This window comes from Manacus candei, unplaced genomic scaffold (assembly GCF_025592945.1).
Source record: "Manacus candei isolate 608988 ecotype Guabito, Panama unplaced genomic scaffold, ASM2559294v1 h1tg000015l, whole genome shotgun sequence".
NCBI classification, from domain to species: domain Eukaryota; kingdom Metazoa; phylum Chordata; class Aves; order Passeriformes; family Pipridae; genus Manacus; species Manacus candei.
This window is the reverse complement of record NW_026138063.1, coordinates 1,442,449-1,470,157: the sequence shown is the minus strand read 5'-3', so window position 1 is coordinate 1,470,157 and position 27,709 is coordinate 1,442,449. Positions and strand designations below refer to the sequence as shown.

General features: G+C 49.5%; 1 long non-coding RNA gene across 1 annotated transcript; it reads right to left on the bottom strand.

The window, feature by feature from the left end:
- Positions 1-13,456: 13,456 nt before the first annotated feature.
- LOC127468597 (uncharacterized) lies at positions 13,457-27,518 on the bottom strand. The gene is made up of 5 exons (XR_007903601.1): positions 27,483-27,518; positions 21,397-21,564; positions 20,085-20,178; positions 13,830-13,948; positions 13,457-13,688 (listed from the first exon to the last, which is right to left on the bottom strand). It is a non-coding gene; the product is annotated as an uncharacterized LOC127468597 (long non-coding RNA).
- Positions 27,519-27,709: the final 191 nt, after the last annotated feature.

Here is a 27,709-nt window from a genome sequence, read left to right as displayed (position 1 = left end):
TTCTATCCTGTGGTTGCCGATGCACGTAGAATTTTCTTTCCCTGGACTCCAGCAAGTAGAAATTGTTGCCCCTTCCTGGCTCCCATGGCAAATTAAATCAGATACTTGGACAATTAGTACAATGATCATGTCAAGGGAACAGCCTGGAGATACAGCAAACACACCGTGCGTCTGATAGAGCTGAAAAATCTTTATAGTCAAGATATTTTACACGGAGCCCATTGATTTGCTGTCAATGGTTTTATATCCGAGTGTGTAACAGCGGCCCCGCAGCAAATACAATAAATACCAGCAGCCATCCATCCAACTGGCACCCAGCAGGCACTGCAGGAGCTCAGCTCACGGCCCCAGCACAGATAAATCAACCTGAAAACAAAAGCCGGCACGTAAATCCCACGTACAACCTCCACCCTGACCGGGATGGGAATTCCAAGGGGGATGGAGAAGCTGCACATCTGGCGGAGCCGGTGGCTCTCCCCGCTCAGCCAAGAGTTTGCTTTTCTCCTCCCATTAAATTTTGCAAACATATTAGAGCTTCTCATCTGTCAGCCCTAATACCAAAGGGCCATATTAGCCCACGGATTACCTGGGCCCTGTCTCCTGCAAACTTTGATAAGACCAGGCAGGAAAAGCTCCAAAAAAGGCACATGAACGTTCTGTGCTCTGAGTCTGGTTGATGGAAATGGGCAGGAGGAGATGGGAAGGAGGAATGGGAGGGCTGGACATGAAAAAATACTAATACTAATACAAATACTAATAATAATACTAATACTAATAGTAATACTAATAGAAAGAGGGAGAAGGAGAAGGAGAAGGAGAAGGAGAAGGAGAAGGAGAAGGAGAAGGAGAAGGAGAAGGAGAAGGAGAAGGAGAAGGAGAAGGAGAAGGAGAAGGAGAAGGAGAAGGAGAAGGAGAAGGAGAAGAGGAAGATAAAAAGAAGAGGAAGAAGACAAGGAAGGAAAAGAAGAGGAAGAAGACAAGGAAGAAAAAGGAGAAAGGAAGGAGAAGGATGAAGAGGATTATATATTATATATATGATATCTATATGATAGATTTTATATATAGATATATATATATATATAAAATACAGAATTGTAGAATCATTAAGGTTGGGAAAGACCTTTAATATCATCAAGTCCATCTGTTAACCCAACACTGACAGATATATATAGATATATATTATATTTAATGAATGCCATGGTGGTGTATTTTAGCTGAGTGAGTTTAAAGCCTCCACATTGAGTGTTTCATGTAACCTCCTGTAATATTTAAGAAGTTGCAGATGCATCCTTGGAGCAGATACTGGAGCTCCCACGGTTTTCTGCAGCTGTGCGTGGAAGTTGCTTTTTCCAATTGATTTTTAAGCTAATTTAAAATAGCAACCCCAACAGCCTATGTGCTAAATCCAGTACAAGTGTGCATACTTTAAAATGGGGTTAAAGCAATTTCAACTGGAGATATTTCTTCAGTCTGCCTGTAGGAAAAAAAATAAAATAAAATCAATCCTAACTTAATTGGAGGCCACAAAGCAACTTCCCCATTCACTGCTTGCTGTGAGGAACACGAGGGGCTGGATTTACAAACAGGATTTGGGGCAGGGAGCCTGAGAAACCTGTTGCATATTAAGCAGCTTTAATTTTTGCTGCTTTAAAAACCCAAGGTCTGCGGTGCTCCCAGAGATGGGAGTGGCTATTTCAGGGCTGTGGATGTGAACAGCAAGGTCAGAAAGCCTTGAGAGTCCCTACAAGCCCTGTGGAAGTGCAGAAGATTATTAGTGTCAGATCAATGCTCGTATATCTCCTGTGACCATGGTTATTGTGCAGCCGCTGTGATGGGATCTCTGGGAATCGGGTACCGGATCAATGGATCAATCCTGCCTGCCCAGAGCCACCTTTGGATGGGCATCTTGGGATCTCCAGGGGGCTCTGAGCCAGGATTTGCACCCCAAGCCACACACCAGGGGCTGGATGAGGGACCACAAGCCCCCTGAGGGCTCTGTGGCTGGGGCAGGGGCAGGATTGGGGAATGGCTTTCCCTCTCTCCTCAGGAAAATCAAATGTTTCCTTTCCCAGTTCTCCTGAATGTGGGAAGTTTCTCTGTAAGTATTTTATCCACACATCCAAGGAGGGGGGTTGATCCTCCCTGCATCCTCCAGATGTTGCTGTGGCAGGGAAGCAGTGATGGGGCTGCCGGGCAGTGATGGCGAGTTTAATTCCTCACCAAAATAAACCCAACCAGAGATTACAGGTGTGGGGTGTGAAGACCAGAGTCCACGAGGCAAAACTGGGCAGCTCATCATATCCACACTCCCATGACTGTGGGGCAAGAAGTGAGACAAGGTTTCTCCCTTTCTCCAGGGGAAGGCAGTGCCACATCCCGGCTTTGCTGCAGGAACGAGGAGCTGCAGCACCATATCCTGTCCATCAAACTGCTGCCTGAAATGAGACTCAAAAAACAACAGAAACAAAAAAAAAAAAAAACGACAAAAGAATAAAATTCGCATTAGTGCTGGAAATTCAACTTTCTACTTTCCTTCCTCTACCAGAATTTAATAAACCCTTGTCCGGCCCCAGCGGCGCCGGAGCCGCACAAGCCCCGAGCGAGGGACCTCGAGGGCGACCACACGGCACAGACACCACTGCAAGGCTTTATTAAACCCAGTCCCAGGGAAAAAAGGGTATTCCTGCAAAACTGAGTAACAAACTGGAGACACAGAAGATACAAACAACACCCCCTCCAGAGAGGAGGGGTTTTTTTTAGCAAGCTGCATCTGCTTGTGTGAAACTTTGAGGGAAAGAGGGAAGAGCTGCTCAGGCTGGAGGTGGCAGCAGCCACAGCTGGAGGGTGGGTGAGGCAACTCTGGCAGCTCTCGTGGTGGAACTGGGAAAAGTGACCATAAACCAGAGACCCCTTCAACAGAGTGGATGTCGGCGATGCCAAAAGTCGGGTTTAAACCGAGCAAGCTCCTTCTGCGTCCTCTTTTGGGGAATTAAATTGTTGGGGTTTCTTCTTTGTGAGTGAAACTAGTGCAGGTGGTGCTGAGGGTTTAATGGAAGTGCATTCTCCTGCAGCCACAGCAGCCCTGCCCTGGTGTGCTGGGCTGAGATGTTGGGGTTTGAGATGAGATTTGGGTTGGGTTAAAGTTCAAGTTTGGTTTGGGGTTTGGGGTTTGGGTTTGGGGAGGAGTTCAATTGTGTTGGGTTGGGGTTGGCTTGAGATTGGGTTGGGGTTGGGTTTTGGTTTGGGTAGGGCTCAGGTTCAGGTTTGGATCTGGGTTGAATTTATTTTTGAGGCTGGCTGTGGTTTGGACTCAGGGCTGGGTCGTGTTCAGGTTCAGGTTTGGGTTTGGTTTGGGATTTGGGTTTAGATTTGAGTTCACGTTCAGGTTTTGGTTTGAGAACATGTTCAGGTTCCAGTCCAAGTTGAATTTCCAGTTCCAGTGTGAGTTTGGGTTTGGGATATGAGTCCAGGCCCCTCCCCAGAGCCACCCCCAGCTCAGGAGGGTCTGGAGTGGTGGCACGGACGAGCTGCACGAGTGAGGGGCTGAGGATCCAAATCCTATTAGGATGAAAGGTGTTTGCCATCGGAGCAGAACTTTCCCAGGGCACTTCTGAAGCGGAGCCTGTCGGAAGATGACTTTTCAAAATGACTTTTCTAACTTCTCTTTTGGCTCATGTTGGTAATTGGTTCATTTCCAGGTACCAGCAAGAATGTAAATATGGAATGAATCAACTTTTTCCACATTTTTTTAGCAGCCCTTTTATGAAGAACAGATTTTCCACAGAGGAAATTAAAAAGTACATAAAACTGAGAAGCCGTGGTGTTGTTGAGAACAGCATCAGCTTTCAGTGTCACTTTATAACTGGCAGCACAGGCTGTGTTTGAATGGCATTAATAGAAAGTACAAAGTTTGTTTCAATTAGCTCCGTTTTTCTTTCAGAAAAGGGATTATCATAAATCCCTGAAATAACATTTGTCCAAGAGAGATGTGTATCGTTACTTCAGAAATCTTTTATGTCTGTTTTTAAATTACACTTCCTTGTAAAAATGACTATACATTGATTTAATAAATACACTTGATTTGTGTGTATTGCTTAAATTAAAAAAAGCCACGACACAACTCCGATTTCCTGTACAAGGCTGTCAAAGAGCTTTTTCTGCAGTAAATTCTGCAAGGAGGCTCTTGGCAAGTTGTTCTGTGCATGGGCACGTTAGGGAAGGAGAAAGAAGGGGTTGCAGTTGCAGCTGGGTCGTGTTTCTTTCTGGGCAGAGTTGAACAACTTCTAAAATAACCTTCCTCTTTGGTGCATCTGCACACGTGGGAGGGCCTGGGGTTTGGTGGATGTGGGTGGTGGATGTGGGTGGTTCAGAGGGCAGGACTGACCATCCCAGCCCCACACCTGGACCACAGAGGGTCCTTCTGCTTCAGCTTCACTGCTGAAGAAACATTTATGGCCCCCCAGCTGCCCAAGCTATGGGTCATTTCAGCACTCCTCCTCCACGGTGCTGCTATCAAGCTTTCCAAAACACACCAATAAAATTAATTTGGGGATGATTTTCACCACAGCAAACCACATCCCCTCTGTCCACCGCTCCGCATCTCCGGGTGCTTTGCATACCCCTTAGATCCTGGGGAGGAGGAGATGCTCCATGTCACCTCAGGGCTGGAGGATACTCCCCCCTGCCCCGGGGGAGGTGGGGACAGCAGTGACAGATGGCCAGCGTGGGCTCAGGGTGGTGGCAGTGGTGTGCAGTCACTGCTCAGCGCTGCCAGGGGGCAGGAGCTGATCCGGGAAATGCTCTGAACATGTCCCAACCTCAGCCTCCTGCAGGTACCTTTGAAGTTTGGAGGAACTTACACCCAACCTCATAAAACCCCCTAGAACTCCTGAAACCTTGCAAACTCCATAAACTTTATGGGTTGCACACAAAGGCCATGTCCACTTCCAGGGCGGTTCGCGGTCTCTCCGGGAGCAGGACCTGACCTGTCCTGGCACTGGGCCAGGAGGGATGGAACCATGGAGCTGGGGCTTGGTGTGGCCCCTCCCCTGGTGCCAGGAGTCACTTGTGGGCATCCCCAAAGCCAAGGAGTGCTATGAAAATCCAGGTGCTCTGGTGCACCCAGAAAAGCAACCCCTTCACGAGAGATGCTCCAAAAATTTTAGTTATCACAGGAGCTGGTGTTGTGCACACCTACGAAAGCATCTGGACTCGTGACCCTTTCCACTGAAATCCAGGCTAATCCCAGCAGCTTATTTACATGAGTAGCCAAAAATATTTGTCCTCCCCTTGCTGGAGGCCTTGGCTCCCCCCGTCTCAGCAGCAAAGGTTTCCCAGGGCAGACAAGCTGCATCCCAGTCAGTGTGTGCAGCTCCTCGTGGCATCGTGGAAATGCAGATTACAGGACAGGTTGAGCCATGTTTTAGTGTCACTGTCACATTAAATATTTGTCGCTTGGAGTCAGTAAATGACAGAGCCATAAAGTGCAGTTATAGCTGCATCTGAAGTGGTTTTGGTGCCTAATGTGGATGCTGATATTGGAAATAAACCACATGCATTTAGCAGTAATTACACACAAGCTCTGATAACAGATTTATTTTACGAGGGCTGAACTGGGGCCTGTGGCTGTAACAACAAACTGGGGGGGAAAATTGCTGAGATGAGTAACTGTGGTGCTGTGAAGGGGAATTGAACCCATTCTCAGCACTGCTTTGGGCATTTGGGGGCAGTTTCTGGGGTTCTGGGGCTTGTGAAGTGATTAAGGAGCAGGAGACTCCTACCATGGAAGGGCAAACCCCCTGATGGGGTATTGGTTACCCTGGGCATGCTTAAATCAATGAATCTACAAAGTCCTTGCAGTGTCACACAGGGGTTAATGTGGGATCAACAAAATCCAAGGCCAGGCTGGACAGGGCTTGGAACAACCTGATCTAGTGGAAGGTGTCCCTGCCCACAGCAGGGGGTGGGACTGGATGAGCTTTATGTCTGATTATGTCCATCTTGGTGAGGATTTTCAGGCACCTTTAGTGGGAAATGCTCCCAGAAGTGGTGCCCATCAGGTCTAAAATATTGCATTTCATGGTCTTGTTTCACCCCAAACAAATACAGGCACTAACTCTTGATGTGCAGGAGATAAACCCAAAATCCCTGTGGTGTGGGAAGGAGCTGGAATGGCATGGTGGCCGTGTGGGTGCCAGTGCTGGCGGCCCCAGCCCTGGTGAAGATGCACAAGGGGCTGATGGGGAGCCTGGTTTTAATTAAAATCTCACAAAGGTCTATACATGCAGCTGACAACAGATATAATTTATCTTGTCAGCTGTCCCCACATCAGAAGTGTCCTCTTTGAAGTAACAGTAATAATAACATTAATAAAAATCATCCCTGACTCCAGTGTGGAGCACGTTGTGGCTGCTCCCCTGCCTGTGCCTGCCCTGGGTGCTGGAGCAGCTCCAGGCTCTGCCAAGGCAGGACAAGGATCCATCACCCCACCACTGCTCCCAGGGACTCCCTCGCTATTCCTGCTCCAGGAAAAATGGATTTTCCCTGATATTTTGTGACTGTTGTCAGGAGACCATCCCATATTCCATGGGTGCATCCTCACCATCCCAAATGGTCCTGCCCTACACTGGGTCCTGCCCTGCTCTGGGGAAAAGAGTCAGAATTGTGCATTTGCTGGGAGTTACACAGGACAGAGACAATTACAGAGTGAAGACAATTAAGGCCTGAAGCAGATCTGTTTCACTCCATTCCCCAAATTATATTTCCTGTTTCTCTGTTGTGTGCCACTCGACGTACCTGTGATGTGTACAGTGCTCAGGGCGCGGCCTCCCCGGCCCCTCTTCACCTGGGAGCAAAATCAAACCTCACCGAGGGCTCTCCAAAACCCACCTCCTGGGTGGTTTGGTTTCCTCTCCCTTCCTCAGAGCCTCCAGAAAGTTTTAGAATTAAAATGACGACTGAACTTTTGGATTTGGCTCCCAGGGAGCAGGAGGATGAACCCCGTGGGCTGTGTTCCACAGGGGCTCTTCCCTGGTCACCCCAGTGACCGGGGGCTGTGGCAGTTCCAGCCCCATCCCTCTCCCCCTGCCTGCATCCCTCCCCTCCAGCTCCCAGCGCAATTATCATGCAAACCAGCGCCTGGCAGCCTCGTTAATGCCTTTCAAACATGAAGTTCCTTGAAGTTCTGAGGGTTTAAAAAACCACTGGTCATTACTGGCAGCGTTATTTCCTGAGACACAAGCGCCCAGGACACGCTGGGACGCGCTGGAAGCAGCGAAGGCGGCGTGGGGAGTGTTGTCGTGGCTGTTGTGGAAAACACCAGCGCCCTGATATGTGCCTGTTCCTTAAATTCTGTGAGCAGTTGTAAGGCAGTCGGATCCCACCCATGGGAGCGTGTGCCCTCATGAAACACAATTACAATGAGAATATCTCATTATCTCATTGGCTTTAGCTTACTCTTCTGTTACCATGGTTTCAAATACACAGAGGAGCCTGAAACTAAGCGCGCTGCTAACAAAGAACATCTCCTTGTACAATGACATCAGATCGTGTCAGACAGAGCAGACTTAATTAAATACCCCCCGACACAGGGCAAAATACAGAAGTTGGGGACACTTTTGCAAACGGCGTTTGCTGGGTGTTGTGTGAGGGGGGGAAGCTCTGCCAAGGCCCAGCCTGGAGGTGCCTGAAGGAGCAGCAAACGCACGGCCGGAGTTCTGGCAGGAAAATTGGTTACAAAACGATCTCTCTCTCTCTCCTCTGAGCCCTCTCTGTGCCCCCTCCCTTCTGCCCAGCCGCGGCACTGGCCCAGTCTGTGCGGGGCCAAGTGACTTTGGGTGATGCTCCCTGAAGGTTGGCGGGACGTCAGTGCCACCAACCCACGCTCAACCCACCTTTTCCCCCTCCTTTTCCCCCCAGGAGCAGTTTGGCCCCCGGGGAGGGGCAGAGCTGTGTGGCTCGGGGACCCTCCGGCCCCGCCGGTCCCACCACCCCTGTGGCTCCACTTCGGGTCTCCAGCGGCGGCATTAAAAATTCCACAAATCATTTATTTACCCTGGAGTATATCCCGTGACATAATGTGACAATAATGACATCCCTGGTGGTGTTAATTGATTTTGTCCTGCTAGAGGAGGTAATTTGGCGTCCACGGCAGCTTCTGGATCACGGACCTCCTGATTGTCTTGCGAGGTAATATTACTGTTAATGAAGAGAAAACATGCTTTCCTCTTTAAAAGACAATATGCTAATTAGGACAGACAATAGAGAGTCAGGGGTCATTTATTATTTTTAAACACAGAGTTAATGCTAAATGACTGGCATGGAAGTGCAAAATGCCTGTAAATTAGTAAGTGCAATTCCTGGCTCATAAAATCCAACATCGCTATTAAAGAAAAGGAAGGGCATTCATGAAATATTCCAGCCACTGGAATACTTGAAGGTGTGAATAATTAACAGCCACAAGTTAACATCCACTAGCTTGTAAAAGGTCTGATTAAAGGCGGTGTTCATCATCCACCCAACTATCACAGCTCATCGGGTCAACATCTTCTAATTAATGATTTCTTATTAGAGAGATAAAACGTGTTTTCTCAGGATAATCATTTTTAAAAAGGAAAGAGTGTTTTCAGTGTAATGTGTGGAATAATTGGAATTCATTTGATGGGGATGAGGCTGCCTGGGTTCCTGAGGGGAGTTGGTGTGGGCACCAGTGGCTGCTGGAGAGGTCCCTGGTCACGGGCTTCACCTGGAGCCTCCCACTCTGAGCTGAATTTGCTAAACCCCAAGCCCAAAAGTCCATATTTTCAACTTTCCTGGAAAGCAGCATCACAGCAGCACCCAAACCAGCCACCAGCTGATGGTGCCTCAGCCTCTTCTCTGGTTTCCCTCTCTGGGTGTCCCCAAGCAGACCCCAGGAAGGCCAAGGAGAAAAGACTCAGTTCCTGAGGTTTGTCCCAGCTTTCTGCTGGCAGGAGCTGGTGGAGGTGGCATTCCATGTGTTTTCCAGCACAGTGCAACTCAGGGAGCTGCTCTTTGGCAATAGGTTATGGATTTGTGGGCTGGGAAGCAGATACCAGTCAGGTTTGGGTGCAAGGCAGGGGCTGGGGTGAACCAAATCCTCCAGGAGATGCAAAGGACGGGTCACAGGTTGTTTAACCACCCCCTGGTTCTGCTTGTTTAAGCTGCCATCACAAAAATGCACATTTTTAGAGGCAATGCCAAAAACTGCAAACCGAGTGTGAGGGGAGAGCAGGATGAGAGATTTGACAACCCTGATTCCAGCAGCAGCCAAGCACAGACAGACTTGTCTCTTTTGCTGTATTCATGTCATCTCAATCAGGTTTAATAAAGTATTAGCTGAATTCAGGGGAAGGGAGCTGACCTTTATTGCTCTTGGTTGGAAAACTTTAAAAAATTCATTATAGGCCATCACTGGAGGTGTCACTCTGCCCTTCATCTCTGTCTGCCTCTCCTGTTCCCAGCTCATCCTACCTCTTGTTTTATGTGCAGAACCACAGCTCACCTGGAGCTGCCACCTCCAGACCTTCCAGAACCAGGGTCCAGCTGCCCCACACTCACAAGACTGGTTTTTTTTAGCTAAACTAGTCTGAAAACCAAAATGTGCTTAATTTTTATTTGAATTTTAGAAGACCTCCCAGACACCATTTTTATCCTTTTACAGTTTAATTCACAGGAATGAAGGCCACTTTTTATAACCTGTTTTAACCTGCTCCACTGAATTTGTATATTTATTTTTACAGCTTTTCTTCGTAGGAATAAAGGACACTTTTTCTGATCTGTTTTAACCTCCTCAGTTGAACTTGTACATTTATTTAGCTCCAGAAATTGGGACTCCTTACACTCACTTCACCTGCTGCAAAGTTCACAACAGCAGAAAGAGCTGGCATCACTTCAAACTCGGGAACACTGCTGAGGTGCTGCTTTCTTGACTTTACTCCTTGTGCAGCTACATTACTATAACTCTTATTTTCAAAAATAAATTGGTTAATGGCTCCAGGAATGGGTTTAGTGTTTGGGGTTTGTTTAAGGATAGTGGTTACAACACTGTGCAAGGTAACCTTGATGAAAAAATAACCCATGTTTTGAATATTAAAAAAAAATATCCCTGGAAGGGTGAAGACAATACCCTATAAATTAGGGATATAAATTGAAGACAATTCCTATGAATTAGGAATGTTGGTCACTGGGTTACTACAAATTATGTCAATCTGAATATTGAAGCACAGGAGGAAATACTATTTTAGTGCATTAAAAATCATCACAGGGTGAGTAAATCCCTCTCAGGAAAGGATGACAATGTCCTATTGAACCCCCTCCTCGAGTTATAGGGTGATTGTAATCCTATAAATATCCAGTTTGGAGAGATTGACTGAGACTGGTGCCGACAATTCTGCTCCCCCTGTGGAACAGGAGACATCACTGGGGTTGTAGGGGCTGTGGGGGGCAACCAAAAAACGTCTCTGCTCTGGGCCATGAATTATGAAGAAAGCTGGAGACACCCAGGTCTGGTTAATGTGACAAAAGGGAGAGTTAAAGGGCAATATCCCAGAGATACAGAGTGTCCTGGAAGGGAGGAATTAATGTGGATGAGATGGCAGAGACAGTAAATAATTGAAGAGCCACAGGGAACGGGCTGACAGGACCTTCCGGGGCAGGTCCGAGGATCTGGGTGCCACAGGAACAGTTTGGGAGGACTGGGGGTGTTTCTTGGTCCTGCTTTCCTTTCTCTTGTTGTTGGAGATTGGGGTTAGTGCTGGAAGTGGGAATAGTTGCCCAGTCCCAGTGCTCCAGGTGTGCACTGCATTCTTCCTTCCCCACTGTAGGCTCCCCATCCCTGGAAGTGTCCGAGGCCAGCTTGGAGCAACCTGGTCTATGGAAGGTGTCCCTGCCCATGGCAGGGGGTGGCACTGGATGAGCTTTAAGGTCCTTCCAACCCAAACCAGTCTGGGATTCTGTGATCCTGTGGTGTCACCCATGATCCTGGTGTCACCCATGATCCTATAGTGCCACCCATGATCCTCACTGGAGCAAGTAATCAGAGGAAAATGGGTTGTGGCAGACCTGGCAAGTCAGGCCTGAACCCAGAGGAGGGAGGTGCTGGTTTATCACAGTGGTGGGGCCACACAAACAACAACAAAGAGCTCTGGTGGCAGCGTGGTCCCTGAGGTTTGGGGGTTTGGGCTTTCATTTACCTTTTAAACACCGATTTCTGAGCGGTGACCTGCGTTAAAAGCACCTCCTGGTGCTCATTTGCATTTGAAGAAGAGAAGTTCAAGCTCTCGAAACTCCAAATTGTGCGTGGAGCTGGGGCTGATGAGCCAATATTTACACTGGCTTCATTTTGGGGACTAAATGGCATTTTAGTCCCAGTTTAATGAGGGAGCTCTGCGCATGCCCCTGTGCTGGTTTGGACCTGCTCTAATGATCTGGGGGAGTGGCTACGCTTTAATGATGAGCTTTAATAATTTATCAATAGAGTTTGTAAGTGCTAATTTGCACTTTTAGGTGCACATTCTCCTTTTGAAGCCGCAGTACAACCCCCTATTAATGTTAATGGGAGTTGTGCTCACATTAAAAGGAGATTATACCCCCAAGGTGTTTAACATCTGACTTACCCAGGTCTTAAATTGCATCGCTGAATGTCACTCCTTTCATAGGGGAAGATGGCTTTTGGTTGTGCTGTCACCACACGAGCCAAAGACAACTTCAAGGGAGGAAAAAAAAATTGGGAAGTGGTAAGTCAGTGCACCAGCCTTGACTTCTTGGTCTTGGGCTTAAATCCAGTTTCAGCACGAGGTTGGTGATGGAGCAGCTCCGTTGAGACGTGGCCACCAAAGGCGACGGCGTCACCCTCTGTGGTCACAGGGGGCTGCTGGGATGTGGGCAGCAGGTTAATTTATGCCCAGGGAGAAGGAGAAGGCCAGCAGTCTGGAAGACAGGTTTCCTGCATAGGTTGAGTGTTGGAGGGAGGCTCTAATCACTTCTGGGGGCAGTTTTTGCCGTGGCGTCAAACGCCGGCGTTCCGTGTTCGTGGACTGACATCAAATTAGGGGGAAAGAGGTGAAGGCCTGTATTTATCAAATCACTTAAGCAGAAATTTAAACCCTATTTACTTGGCTGGAATTAATTGGGTTAAATGACACGTCTAAGGATCGATGCAGGAGGTTTTCACCTCTTAACCCTTTCCTAAGCCCACACCTACTAATAACTGGGATTTGGGAAGATAAACGGAGAAGCAGGGAGTTATTTGGGGCAGGCTGGTTTGCACAGGGAAGCTGATGCAGAGAGGGGTGTGCAGACAGAGGGGAGAGGATTAATTAGTTACTGAAAGCCATCTTTTTCCCCAGAAATGGTATCAAAGCTGGTCCCAGCTTGACTGCTCACCTGAGGTCTTCAGATTCACCCTTAACTCCTTTGCAGGGGTTTGGGGAGGGAGCAAATTATATCCCTGGAGTCACCTGGGGCCAGATGTCCGGGCTGTGTGTCCCCAACTGCTTGTGCACCCCCAGCTCCTCACTGGTGGGGTGAGGAGCAGAAAAGCCCTTGATGTTGTGTGAGCCCTGCTCAGCAGTAACAACATCCCTGGGTTACCAACCCTGTTCCCAGCACAAATCCAAACCACAGCCCCATCCCAGCCACTGTGAGGAAAATTAACTCTCCCCCAGCCAAAGCCAGCACACGTTAATCAGGAGTGAGGCAGAGCAGGCTGAGCCTGCTCATGAATTATGCATTTGCCCCACCTGGGAGTTCATATTTACCATATCTTGCTGAAATCCATTAGGAAGAACAAACATTGTATTTATCCAACAAGCTCCAAACCCGTTCATTTGCATCCCTGCCTGCGAGGGGCAGGTCCGAGGGCGGCTCCGGGGTGAGCCGAGCTCCGAAGGGTCGTGTCCCGGGGCAGTGGCCTCCGGAGGGGGAGGCTGAGCTCAAGCTGGAGCTGCTCAGCACCGGGATCCTGGAAAACCCTCGGCTGGACACGCGTGGGAGCCCCCTCCCCCCGTGGGACCCTGACTGCAGGTGATGGGCAGGGAGGAGGAAGGACTTGGGCTGAGACCTGTGTCTGCACACCCTGTGCTGCTGCTCCCCCAGCACCCTCAGCACCCCCAGCACCCCAGTACCTACAGTACCCCAGTACCTACAGTTCCCCAGTACCTCCAGTGTCCCCAGTGGCCTCAGCACCCCCAGAACCTGCAGCACCCCAGTGCCATCAGCACTTGGAGCACCCTCAGTACCCCCAGCACCCTACACATCCCAATACCCCCAGCAACTCCAGCACCCCAGTAACCCCAGCATCCTCAACACCCCCAGCACCTCAGTACCCTCAGCATCCTAATACCTCCAGCACCCTCAGCACCCCAGAACCCTCAGTGCCCCCAGCACCCCCAACACCCGTGGGCAGGCTGGGGGAGCCTGGCCCAGGAGCCCCCCCCAGCTCCCCGAGCCCCTGCACAAGCCGCGGCCGGGTTTGGGGAAGAGGGAAAGCAGAGAAATCCTGTTTTTAAAGAGATCGATGGTGGGAGGCAGCGGCAGGAGAGGCTTCTAAGCACATTTCATCTGCGGCCCGTCCCGTCCCCGCAGGACGCGCCGGCCGAGGCTCCGAGAGCCGCCGCTTCAATCGCTGCGCCGGCGCCGCGTTTGAAGATGCCAGGGGAGAACGGGGCTCTCTGTGAAGCGAGATTCAAGCAAATAGACTGTTCCGGTCCCTGCGCAGAGACTCGGGATCTTTAAAGCCTCCACAGCCCCCCCAAACCGGCACCGCTCCCTTCCCAGAGCGCGGCCGTCCCGCCGCCCCGCGCCCGCCTCACCTGCCCGGGCCGGGCTCCGGCACAGCAACACGGCGGGGCTGGGAGGCTCGGGAGTCCTCGGGAGCACTTGAGAAACCCTTTTCCTCCTTTCTTCCTGCTCCTTCTTTCTTCCTACTTAGCTGAATAAGAAAAAAAATAATAAAAAGAGAACTTTTTGCCTTTTTTTTTTTTTTTCTGACAACGTATCGAGAACAGTCGCGGTGGTTTCTGCAAAGCAGGAGCTCCAGCGTCACCCAGGGTCTTCTCTGCCCACCCTGGCAAACCCTGGGCAGGTCCCTGCTGGGCTGAGATAATCCCCATCCTCAGCAGCCCAGAGGACTCTGCAGTGATGGAATGGAGAAAGAAAATGGGAAAACTCCTTCCTGAGTAGCAGGGATGTCCCATAATTGAAGTGGGGTCTCTACAGAGCACGTGTATGAGAAGGGGGAATGGCTTCCCAGTGACTGAGGGCAGGGTTAGATGGGATATTGGGAAGAAATTCCACCCTGTGAGGGTGGTGAGGCCCTGGCACAGGTTGCCCAGGGAATTTGTGGCTGCCCCATCCCTGGGAGTGTCCAAGGCCAGGTTGGACAGGTCTTGGAGCAACCTGGGCTAGTGGGAGGTGTCCCTGCCCATGGCAGGGGTGGGATGAGGTGATCCTTAAGGTCCCTTCCAACCCAACCCAACCTGTGACTCTGTGACTGATGGCACTGAAAGAACAAGTGGTTAAATATTGATATAAATATTTAGACTCCACTGACGGCCCCGGTGCCTGTTTGCTCCAAAGCCTCCCGGTGGAAAGTTTACCCGACATGATCTGCAAGTTAAACAACTTTTCAAAAGACTCACCAGGGGACACACAAAGGACCAAAAACTCTCTGCATTGTCACGGGGCTGTGCTTTAACCCTGCCCTAAAAATGGGTGGTGGGTGTGAGCTGGGCCGGGCTGGGCAGGGGGTGAGGGGGCAGAGGGGTCCAGGGGCCGTTCCCGGTGCCGCCCATGGGCTCCCGGTGGCTCCCGGCAGGGGTGGGCACTCCCCACAGCCCGGGGAGAGAGCAGGCACATGAAAGCAGGGCTGGATTTGCCTTGCAATGACAGCTGCATATTAATCTAAAGAATTTCTGAAAAATCAAAAAGACATTTTTCAGCAAAATACACCCCTAGAGCCTCAATCCTAAAGCAAGGGAATAAACTTGAAACAGGATTGATTTCATCTTAAAGGGAAGAGCTCTTTGAAATGCTACCAGCTGCAGTTGTCTTATTTGGTTTTCAATACTATAACAAAATTGTGCCATATTGTGTCAAATAAGGAGATAATATAACAGCTTTAAACAAATTTTGTAATTATGGGATCAATCAGAAATGAATTAAATCCATGTGCATTAGAAAAGTGGTGCCACTGAATACTGAGTAGCTCCAAATACCAGCTCCGAGCCCGTCTCCAGTGGCAGAGCTGGACCTGGGAGTGTGGTGTGACACCAGCCAGGGGATGTGGGAGATGTGGGAACTCCCAGCGAGTGCTCCTGGGCTGGGGAGAGGAGCACAAGGCATCGTGTCCTGATTCAAAGCTAAGAACTAAAAAGAAAGTTGTAAACTTCACAAACCTGTGCCAACAGAGCAATGCCCAGCACCAGCAGCACCTTCTGTCCCCTGTGCCAGTGGCTGGGGGAGGATTGGGGCAGCTCAGGGTGCTTTTGTAACTGGCAGTGGGAATGCTGATCCCACACGGGGGTGTGGTGGGGACACTCCTTTGCTCGGGGTGTTCTCACTGCCTCAGTCCCAGGGTTGAAGGTGGGGTTGTATTCCTGGAGTCAGCTCAGATGGAGAGCCACTTCTGCATTAAGGCTGTGTGCCCCACACAGCCCCTGAATTTCTGGGAATTTATCTTGGGGTTTTAGGTTTATTCCAAGGTGGAATGAGCCCCCATGCCAGCCCAGTGTCAGGTGTCACCCTGCCTGTTGGGTCATGGCCAGAGTCCCCTCCCAGCCCATCCAAACACGTGTGGCCAAGGCACTCCACAAAAACCTCCTTAGTCAAAAGCAGGATGGATAAAAAACCTACACAGTGTAGTTCTGGGGCATCACAGAGATTACTGGAAGAAAATACACATGGAACAGTGTCACTGCTCCCACAAAAAGCTCCACAGTGGGATCCTGCCCATCCAGCGCTGCCCTGCCTGCTCAGAACTCTGGGGCCCATCAGTTCCTGCCACTTAATTACTTGTTAATGAAGTTCTTATGCAAATGAGGCACCAAGTGGCCCTTCCAGCCGTGATGTGGGCACAGGGTCAGCTTGGGAGCTGCAGGGAGAGGGGATCCGGGAGCTGCAGGAGCAGGAGCGGATCCCGCGGCGGGAGCAACGTGCCAAATCCCTGTGTGAGCCCACCAGGGACTAATAAAACTATTATTTGGAAGAGCTTTTGCATATTTAATATTCTTACATAAACTGGAGCATTCCAAATCAGGCATTTCAGCTGTTTCAAAGGATGAGGAATGCTGTCAGGGAATAATGCATCAATAGCTGGAATGCTGCACACACTCGCTTTGCTGAGGCTGTTTCTGCACCACTTGAATAATTCTGTTGATTCCTCCACTTTAACATAAAATTCGTATTTGAACTGCTTTCTCAGAAGCTTCTGCCACAGCTGGAGGTACAGGATGAGTCAAAACAAGAATATATGAACACAGGGAGCACAGGAAGGGGGGATTGTGTGCAGGAGTGCTCATCATCCCTCCCGAAAATTTGGCTTTTCATTTCTTTGTTTGATTTCCCTTTTTCCACATTCCATTCAGATTCCTGTTTTCCTTCAGGGCAACTGAAGAGCTTGGCTGGGACAGGGTTTGTATGGAGCATCAGGAGCCCAAGTTTTGTGTGCTCTTTTGGAAAGCAAATACCAGCAGTGTGAGTGATCAGGAGCTGAAAAATTTTGCAAACCCCAAAATTATCAATAGAATTATCAAAAACAAAATCCCTCTCCCCACACCTTCCACCCTGAGCAGAACCCAGGAACCCCAAACTCCTGTAGATGAGGGGACCCAGAGAGCACCGTACCCCAACAGCAGCACCACCAGCATGCTGAGAAGCAACCATTCTCCTAAAAGCTGGAAATTTAATGTCCTAAAGTCCAAAAATGCCTTTGTTTGGTTGTTCCTAAAAGGACTGAATAGTTGTTCCTTCCATCCTGTGCAGGGCATCCTGTCCTGGGCACATCTGTGGGCACTGCATCCCTCACACCCCTGGGGCTGCTGCCCAGAGTAGAAACATCTTGGGGGATAATTCTGAGAGGAGCTGGATCTTTTCCAAAGGAATTTCCAAATCTCCTCCTCCTCCATGTGTTTTATTGACTGGGGTCTCATTAGTTAAAATGATTTATGATGAATTTGGGCTGATGCTCCTCCCTCAGCAACACTTCCTAAATATTTGGTAATTGCTCCAAAGACCAATCTCAGTTTCGTCACCCCTCTCCTCTGGCTGGTGGCTGCATTTTCAGTAAAAAAAAGGGGAATTTTCAGTAAATGCATGTTTAGAGTGCTCCTGAGTGGGCTGTCAGTAATGGAAATGCTTTTCTTCTGGAATACTCAGAGGATACAGGTTGCTCCTGAGCAACCTGCTCTGTGGAAGGTGTCCCTGCCCATGGCAGGGGGTTGGGATGAGATGAGCTTTGAGTTCCCTTCTGAGCCAAACCATTCCATGATTCTGTGGTGCTGGCTGGGAGGCAGCCAGGGAGGAATCCTCAGCAAACCAGACTTGCTTTATAATGAATTTATAATAAATTTGGGGTGAGGGGACAGCCGGGGCTGTGGTTGGGCCGTGATTTAACCCAGACTGGAGACACGAGCAGTGTTTGGGTGCTCATGTGCTGATGGGCTGCACTTCCACCAGCTTTTGTTTGCTGCCAGGGGCACGGGAATGCTGGGGATTCCCACATGTTTCGGATGAAGGATGGCCACGTGCAGCTGGTGCTTACAAGGCTTTACATCGCTCTGGATTCCACATCTGTCATGCTGGTTATTAAGGCTGGGATTACACTGCACTACCCTCTAACAGGGAGATGTATGGCAGAGAGGGGAGTGCCATCCCTGCTCCTGCAAAGGACATTGTTTTCCCATATTTCTCCGGGAAGATCACACGTTCTAATCGCTGTGTACACTGTACCCTGTGAAATGATCCCCATTTGTTTCATACAATAGATGCTGTGTCGTTTAATTAATTTAGACTAAAGAGGAATGATCAAGCATTCACTAACAACTTTACCTTTGGGACTGGAAATGAAAAACCCTCGTGCTGTGCAGCAGCCAGAGCCAGGAGAGCATTCCTGGAGGGAAGGTTTGCATGGAGAGGGAAACGGCCCCTGTGCTCCTTGCTACCTAATGAAACATGTGAGTTCACACAGGCAGTGCACGGCTGGCAAGAAAAGTCTTTCTGTATTATAGAAGTGAATTCATTAAAACAAACAAAGAATTTAAACAGAACTGGGGGAAAAAAGTCCTGGACAACCCCACAAGAATATAGGACAGACCCACGGAAACGATGCCAGTGACTGAAGGAACCACCCACAGGGAACCAGCCTGACCAAGGGCACAGCCAGTGCCAGCAGAGCTCCTTCTTTTCCTGATACTTGGCTTTTTTGAGTGGTTTTTCTTTGTTCTCAAACAAACAACAGGAAAGCATAAAGATACCCCTGTAATGATGATGTTTATGGTGCAGCAAGCCCGTGGCTGCCCGGGGTGGTGCTGCCTCCTCCCAACATTCCCATCCCTGCAGAACCCGGCGCTGTATTATGGAGATTTCTGCAGACCTTGGGCCACGAGTATTGACCAGCCCTCACCCCCTCCCAGCTCCTCATTGACCCACAGCACAGCACAGGCTTTTTTGAACATAAAAGCATCATTGACAGCCCTGTCTCACTCCCAGATCTTGGTTACCCACGTGCTCCAGGAGACTTTCAAACTTGCCGCTAATTAGCAGCACGTTGGGAGGCCAAGCCTGCAGCCAGTTCTCCCAGCTCCGGGTTTGCTGCTCCCACTGGAGGCACTCCCTGAGGCCTGGGTGCACTGGCTGGGAAGTGTTCAAAAGCCACGTGGATGTGGCACTTGGGGACACGGGTTGGTGGTGGCCTTGGCAGTGCTGGGGGAATCGTTGGGCTCAAAGGTCTCAGAGGGCTTTTCCAACCTAAATGAACCTCTGATGGATGTTGAGGTCCAGCCCTCTGCTTTTTCACTGATCATTGTGCCTTGGGCACATCCCCTGCCCTGCCTGACAGGGGTGACACCACCACAGGCCCCAGGGTGGGACTGCAGACCTTCACTGCATCTTCTACCTCACTTTTACCTTTCCCTCTCACATTTATATCTGAGATTTATTTCTTATATTCCTGCAGCCACTATTTCCAGCACCCAGTGAGTGAATTACCTTCATCACCCCCAGCAGAGCTCCTCACTCCAAAACAACTTCTTCTGCCTGGGGGAGATGCTGTGCCCTGCCCCAGCCTCCACCACACTCCTCAGTAAATTAGCCATGGAAAAGTCCTCCCTTGCAGCCTTTGGCAGTTGGAGTATTTAAAGACAACCACACAGCTTTCCTTGGATGGAATAACAGATTCTCCTCTGTGTTGCTGGGTTCGATATCAGTGGTTTGCCTCTCATGTATCACAGCTCATTTCAGGTCTGGTGATACAGTAATAGCTTCAATTGTGCCTTGAGGTCAAGGACAGACATTGATTCCTTTAAACAAATCCTGCTATTAATTAGAGGTGGGCTTGCCCTGAAATACCTGCCCTTTGTGGGACAGAAGAACTGGCATCAGGTATTTTCCTGATGGCTCTGCTGAGGGGGTTGGTCAGTGGAGGGTGAACTCTGACCACAGAATGAGGAAGGGTCGGGGGGACACCCAGGGGACACCACTGCTGGGTTTCCCCCAGGTGCAGATCCAGCCAGGACAACCTCAAGGATAACCTCAGAGACAACCTCACGGATAAGTAAAGAACAACATCAAGGATAACCTTGGGACAACCCCAAGAACAACCTCAAGGATAACCACAGGACAATTTCAAGGACGACCACAGAACAACTTCAAGGATGACCTCAAGGGTAACACCTTCTGTCTCAGCACCTTCACTCCACTTCCCATCAATCCTCTTCCCACATCTTTCTCTTCTTTCCTTTTTAAAGCCTCACCAATTCCTTTTAAATGAAGATGATTTCCCAAAGTCTCCCAGGCCATCTCCCATGTCTATAACTGGTTTATTACTCAGGCAATATGGCCAAAACACTCACCTGTCCCCTCTCCAAGACCTCAAACACACCAAACCAGCTCCCTGAAGTCCTCCCTGCCGAGCACACACTCATTTCCTGGCTACCACCGGCTCACCTGAACGAAATCAATGAGTTTATACAAGCAACAGAGCTGTCAAGGAAAGCCTTTTTTATATTAGAGATTTGATTAAAGTATTTCAAGCAAAAATAAACAAAGAACTTGGATCTGGGGGGAAAAGTCCTGGACAAGGGATAGTGGGAAGCCCTGTGGTATCAGCCAGGACCAGGGCACAGGGGATGTCCTGGGATAGTCAGGTCTTCACCCAAAGGTGTTTGTCTGTAAGCAACAGGGGGAGGGAGGCAGGCAGGGGATGTACAAAGCTGAGCGTGGTCCCGAGTGAAAACCAGAGACAAACACAAAGCAAAGGCAGGATGAGCCCAGGCAGCTGCTGAGAAGTTGCAGAGTTATCCATCACTGTCAGGGCTCCCTTCCCTGCAGGAGCCATCCCAGCCACTCAGAACAGGGCAGAGCTGCTCCTGAGCCTTAAGGATCTCCTTCACAGGAGACAGCAGTAACTACAACACAACAAAAATCCCCCCTCCCCTTTTCTTTTTTTTTTCAAGGGTCTCATCACACTGAAAACTTGCCAGGGTTTGTGACAGCACTTTTACATAAAGTTACAAGAATTCAGATTTTCCACCAGAAATCACATTAGAAGATAGCTGAGCGAGAAGGTCAACATTTAATATGTCCCCATCATACACCTGCTTTTAAGTATAAAATGGAATATTGGATAAAGAGGGTTTAAAATAAAACCTGCCTCCAGCTTTGTGCTTGGGGCAGCTTCATGTGGTGCTGCAGCCTCCAGGGTTGGGTTAAATTTGTTGTTGGTGGTATCAGGATCCAAATACACAACTCCTATAATGTGTCTGTTGTGCTTAGGGAAATTGAGCTGATAACTGTGGGGAAGACTGGGAGGAAAGACAGCTCTAAAGGCTGAGAGATCTGGATTATGTGTTATAATCAACAGGATCATCAAGTCCAACTCCTGGCCCTGCACAGATCACCCCCAAAATCCCACCATGTGCCCCCAAGAGTAATGCCCAAATACTCCTTGGGCTCTGGAAGGCTGCTGGGCAGGGAGGGTGGCAAGGAAAGTGCTTGTGCTGCAGGTTCTTCTTGCACTGAGCAGCAAGATCTGTACTTTGGCAGCACCTAAATCTGTATTTTCGTGTCCAGGCAGCAGAGCAGGAGCCTGTGAGTGACTTTGCCTGCCCTGCCTCTCCCGTGGCAGCACCAGGAAAAGGCAGCAGGTAGGCATGGGAGAGTTACCTGCACAGGCAACAGCAGGGGTCAACAGCATCCTTTTGGGGGGTCTTTTGCAGCAGCAGCAGTAGCTCAATATCCACATATTTCATCTCCCAGGACAAGCCGTGGCTCCCATCCTGCTGCCAGCCAGCCCAGCTGCTCCCAGCTCACCCTTTGCAGAAGTCACTGTTTCTAGGCACAAACGGGCAAAAAAAAAAATGTTGGTTTTCTTTGCAAAGACTTCACCCCATCCCATCCCTCCAGCCCCCCGGGTGGAAGCACTGCTGGGTCCCCACCAGGAAAACCACAGAGGTTATCCACCAGGAGAGAGGGTGAAGCATCCACAGCTGTGCAGGGAGAGAAAGCAATAAATAACAAATGAGATCTGACTAAGTAACATAACATTACCCTCAATGTGTTCTCAGGAAAGCAGCCGCGGGCAGGGAGCAGAGGTGTTGGCTGTGTGGGCAGCACATCATTTGCTCCCACCTGGGAAAGGCACCCCCGGTCCGCAGCTGGGTCACATTTTGCTCTTAAGCGTTGCTTGATTGTAATCACCCGCTCGGCGCTTTGGGCGAACCAGGTGAGAGGAGTTTGCCAAAAAAGCACCAGCCCCCGCGCCCAGCCGAAAACAGGCAAAGTTGGGCAAAACACGGACAGAAAGCAGAGGCTGCCAGGAAAAAAAAAAAAATAATAGCGAAAGACTAGAAGAACAGAAGCTGGGTTTTGGTTCTCATGGCTCTGGGGTAGATTTACACTCGGGAGTAAAGACAAGAGCAGCGGGTCCCTCCCGGGGCTGGGGCTGCAGCCCCTCGGAGCCCGCGGGGTTTGGGCTTTCCCGGCTCGGCAGCGCTGGAACAGCAACTGCTCCATCTGCTGGGAACAGCAACTGCTCCATCTGCTGGGAACGGCCCGGAGCGTGCGGAGGAGGGAGCGGAGCGGCCACGGAGCAGCGGCGATGCCCGGCCAGGGCGGAAAAGAGGGGCTCCCACCGCCCCAGGGGGGGCAAACCACCCCAAAAAGGGACAAGTCACTCCAGAAGAGATCCAACTGCCCCAGAAGGGATCAAGTCACCCCAGAAGGGATCAAACTGCCCCAGGAGGGAGCAAACCACCCCAAAAACGGACAAGTCACTCCAGAAGAGATCCAACTGCCCCAGAAGGGATCAAACTGCCCCAGAAGGGATCAAACTGCCCCAGGAGGGAGCAAACCACCCCAAAAAGGGACAAATCACTCCCGAAGATATCACACTGCCCCAGAAGGGATTAAATCACCTCAGAAGGGATCAAACTACCCCAGAAGGGATCAAGTCACCCCAGAAGGGATCAAGGAGGATCCTTTTTTCCCCAAAAAGGAACAAATCACTCCCAAAAAGATCAAACTGCCCCAGAAGGGATCAAACTATCCCAGAAGAGATCAGACTGCCCCAGAAGGGATCAAACCACAGCAGAAGGGATCAAACTTCCCCAGAAGGGATCAAGTCACCCCAGAATGGATCAAACTGCCCCAGAAGGGATCAAACCACCCCAAAAAGGAACAAATCACTCCAGAAGAGATCAAATCACCCCAGAAGGGATCAAACTATCCCAGAAGGGATCAAACTGCCCCAGGTTAAATCAAACCTCCCCAGAAGGGATCAAATCCCCACAGGAGATATCAAACTGCCCCAGAAGGTGTCAAACCATCCAGCTGGGGGTTCTTAGATGTGTGATGGGAGAGATGGTCCATGCCTGGCCCTGCTGGCCCCGTGGCCAGGGGCTCACAGGGGGTTTCTGCACCATCCCACTGACAAACAGGGACAAACCTGGATGCTGGAAGAAGAAGGGAAGAAATACTTCCTTGCTTTCTCAGCGTGGCATTTTTGTACCTCAGCAAATTGGCGTCGCCGCAGCCGCCAGTCCTCACCTTAAAATATGGGCATTTCTGTGCTGCAAATGCTCCCCTGCACCACTTCTGAGAGCTGGGAGTGTCAATCCATCAGCACTGGAGTCTGCTGAGTGCCCAGAAATGAGGGGATATCATCTCCCAGATGAGTGACCACCGGGCTGCCGTGAGCCCTGCCAGCACGGGGGGGAGACAGCTTTTTGCAACTTTGATTTACTGGCAATTGTTGGGAAAGAAGCAAGCGAGGAATGAAAACCCAATATTTCCATTACCGTTTACTTAATAAAAAAATATTGTGGGGAAGTCAGACATCATAAAATGCCCGTCCTGGCTCGGTATTTACAGGGTCACACAATAACTCGAGCCAGAGCAGTAATCAATTTTACAAAGCCCTTTGCAATCGAAGGCACAGACAAGTGAGTGCTCAATATCCCCACAGCAGAGCTGCAGCCACATTTCATCGGGGCACCCCCGGCACAGCAGACTCTGCCAGAGGACAAGGTGGCTCCCAGGGAGCTCCCAGGGAGCGCTGGAGGGGGATGTTCCATTTCCAAGAAGCCTCTTTGAACAATTCTCCCTCCAACGTGCCCCAGAGCTCTCCTGCATCCTCCGCTCTCCCCTTCTCTCCTCGATGGGGAAGGTATTTTTACCATCAAGCTCTGGAGTTCTGGCCAGTCCCTCAGGGAGCAGTGCTGCCTCTGGCAGTAAAAGATCCCTTCTGATGAGGGGGTGTCCCCTCCCCTCTCCCCCAGCATTACCCCCCCTTTCTGGGCTTCCTCTGGTCCTTCCCATTATCACAGAATCACAGAGCACTTCGGGTTGGAAGGGACCTTAAAGACCATGTCATTCCAACCCCGTGGACTGGTGGGTTTAGGGGCTACCTCAGGCCCACCCATGGTCCCCCTCAGAGCTCTGCTCATGGCCCATAAGTGGTTTGGGCAGCTCCACGTGTTCAGCTTCCTCAGGAGAACAGAGCCCTTCCATGGGTCAGGCACTTTGGGCCATATCTACAAGAATTTCCTTTAAGAGGAGAAAGTTCAGGCTGCTGCTGAAGGAAATAAAAGCTCATTTCCCTGTGCTCAGACGTTCTCCAGCTTGGGACTCCAGGCAGGGGAGGGTACAAGTCTGTGGCCCACTAGAAAGCCAGATAAAATTCTTTCTTCCTTAAGTTTGCAACCCCTCCTCCAAAGACATTTCAATATAAAATATACTGTTTCAGTAGTTGTTAATTTTGAGGCACGTGATGCTCGTGAAGAACAGGACCTGGGACCTGGACCTCCAGGGAGCAGCACAAGTTCCAGGGAGCAGGAGGAGCTGCTGCTGTGGAATCAAACCAGCCCTTCTGCAGAGTCAACCAGCATTTCTTATTTCCCAGTCGATAGTTTAATCTATTTTAATGATTATCAATACTGATGTTGAGTGTAATCACCTTGTCTCAGACAATTGGAAGAATCTAAAAGTCAACTTGATTTTAATGGTTTATCATTAGGAGTATTATTTAGTGGGATTAAACTGGTCTTAATTCCTCCACAGCCATTATTTAAAAGCTGTTTGGATGACCCCCCTCATCCTGGAAGGAATCAATGCCCTGTCTCCATCCCATATATTTCCAGCAGCATCTCACAAGCAGCCACGTGATCACCAAGGTTCTACAAACTATTAATATTCATGAATCATCCCTGCTACATTCAGATTTCCTTAAAACACCCCCCAGCAGTGGCTGGATTCACCTCTCCTGGTGTGATGGGGGCCATTAACACCACCCTGCCCTGGGGATGGCCGGGAAACGCTCAGGGACTGGGATTTGGAGAAGCTGGAGCAGCCCTTGCTGCAGTGCTGAGCTTTCAGGGGCCAGGTCCAGACCTGCTGGAGCAAGTGCTGTGGTACCAGGGCAGCTCTGGGAGCATCCCTGTGGCTTCCCAGGGCCACGTGGTGCCCACAGTGGCACAACCCAGCAGCAGTCAGGGCTCATCCAAGCATGGAACACGGGAACTGGGCTTCTCCAGCAGCATGGATGCTGTCCCAAGGCCCCCTGAGCCCAGGGAGCATCGTCCTCCTGACTGCCCAACTGCTGCATGGAGCAAGGACACATTACCAGGGGCTTTGGGAACAAAACCTCTGCATCTCACCCAGGCCTTGGCCCCGGAGCAGGAGGTGGCTCCTGACCCAGGCCCTGGAGCAGGAGGTGGCTGCAGACCGAGCAGGGCTGGATCCATCGCTGGATCCATCGCTGCCTCCTCCTGCCTGGGTACCAAACCCACCCCCTCCTCCCTCCTCCTCACAGGCACCACCAGCCCTGCCCACCCTCACCCACAGGTCCCTCCAGTGCAGGGCATTCCCTTCCCAGCCCTCTGTCCTTGGGACACCAGGGGATTGTTGTGCTGCTGAGGGCATGTCTGAGGTCCTGCCCTGCCCTGGCTCGGTGTCGTGGCATCAGCTCCCTGCAGCCACTGAACCAAGTCTTTTCCTTGTTATCCATTGAATCTTCCTCATTTTCTGTTACCTGGATACTGATAAATATCATTTGCAAGGACTCAAGTCCTGGGAAAGTTTCTTGTGGTTCCCCCAAAAAGCTTTGATTTGTGTAACCTGCAGCTTCTCACCGACGGGGCCGTGCCGGCGTTTAACTCTTCACTTCAAATTCCACCTGGCTTTCCCTGGCATCCCTGAGGTGACAGAGGAATATGTAATCAAACTGTGATGGAGAACCAGAACAAGGTGGGATAATCTTGCCTGAGGTTTTCATGCCTCTGGATGAAGCCATGACCCTGCACCGACGGCAGGGACGCGGCCTCGGCTTCTGCTCTGGGAACCTGCAAAACAAACTTGGTTTTCTTGCTGTGCTTTTGGCACGGCTGTAAAAAACCCCCCTCCCACTGGGGTTGTACTCAAAACATCGGGGCAGCACTGCTGCTGCTTCCAGAAGATTCTACAGACCTGAAAAGCTGGAAACAGAGGGAATGAGACGCCGGAGCGGCAAACAGTGGAGGTGCTCCCTGGGTATGAGGAACCAACTTTCCTTTGGACTAATATCACTTTTGTCAGTGAGAACACAAGGGTGAATTTAGGGAAACCCTTAATTCCAACAGACAGTCAGAAGTTGCAAATTAAGCACATTTTTCTTATTTTAAACACAGTTTTCTTACCGAAACAAGTGATCGAACCCGAAGTGTGACAGCCAGGAGTAATTCCAGCCCTGGAAGAGTCTTCTGAGGACAACTGAGAACTATCTGAGCTAAATGATGTGATAATTTGTTTAAAAATAAAGCCCCGAGGACATTTGAGATGTTCCCTTTAGTTAATGAGATTTCCATGATAGTTATAAAAATAAAATTAGCACACAATGCCGTTAATCTGGGATTACAAGCAGCACCAGGGAGGAATTAGTAAAATAAATCAAGAAGATTAAGACACTTTGCTTTCCATCAAAGTAGCTGGGATGGCTGTGCACGCTGTGCTTCCCTGAGATTAAGGAAGAGGTGATCAGGATCTACCCCTCAGCCTCTAACCTGGAATATTTGGGCATGGAAATAACATTTTTCCAAGTATAAGCATTTACTTAACCCATGGATTTACCTATGGCCTATCAATAAATAACTATCGCTGCTTCACAGTTAAAAATTTGAATTATTTGCCATTAAAAAAGCCTCACATCAAATCACAGCAACTTTCTACACCCCACATTTGGCTGTTCCACTAACCAGTATGAAACGGGGATAAAAAGCCATCCCAAAATAGGATTACACAGAGCAGCAATAAAAGGGGAAATAATCTTTGAAGAAGTGATGGAAGAACAAATTCTAAGGGCATTAAGAAGGAACAAGTCATGGTTTCAATCACCAGCCAGGCAAGGATTGCTAAGCTTGTGTGTGCAGCACATAAATCTGCGAGGAGACAAACTGCAGATTAATTCATGGGCTGGAAAGGTTAATTTTTAATACCCTTTACTCACTTCAGAAATCAGGGAAAGTACAGACTGAAACTAATAAAGGAACACTTCTCTGAGGTGGATCCTCAGAAACCCTTCCCAGAGAAAACCCCTTCATTTTTAGTGCTTCTGGCAGGAATTGAAATACAATCAATTGAAGTCATTAGTTTCGGTTATTATTTTTAAATAATGCTATTATTTATTTATATTTACCATTTATTTATACATTATTTAGTAATATTATTTATTAGGTTTTATTATTTAAAAACTAAAATTAAACTGTATCCCTTTAACTTACCTGTACTCAAAGGAAGGAGCTTCATGATCAGCCCACAAATGTATAAAAGGCTCATTCTGAGCTATTAAAACCCAGGCCTGTTATTCATGAACTTAGTGAATTATACACATTACACACAGATTCAATGAAATATTAACAAGAAGTTTATTCTTTGAGGTAATTTATTAAAGTTTTCTTCCAACACAACACAGCATTGCAAAAAAAAAATCTGCAATTCAAGGGTTTTT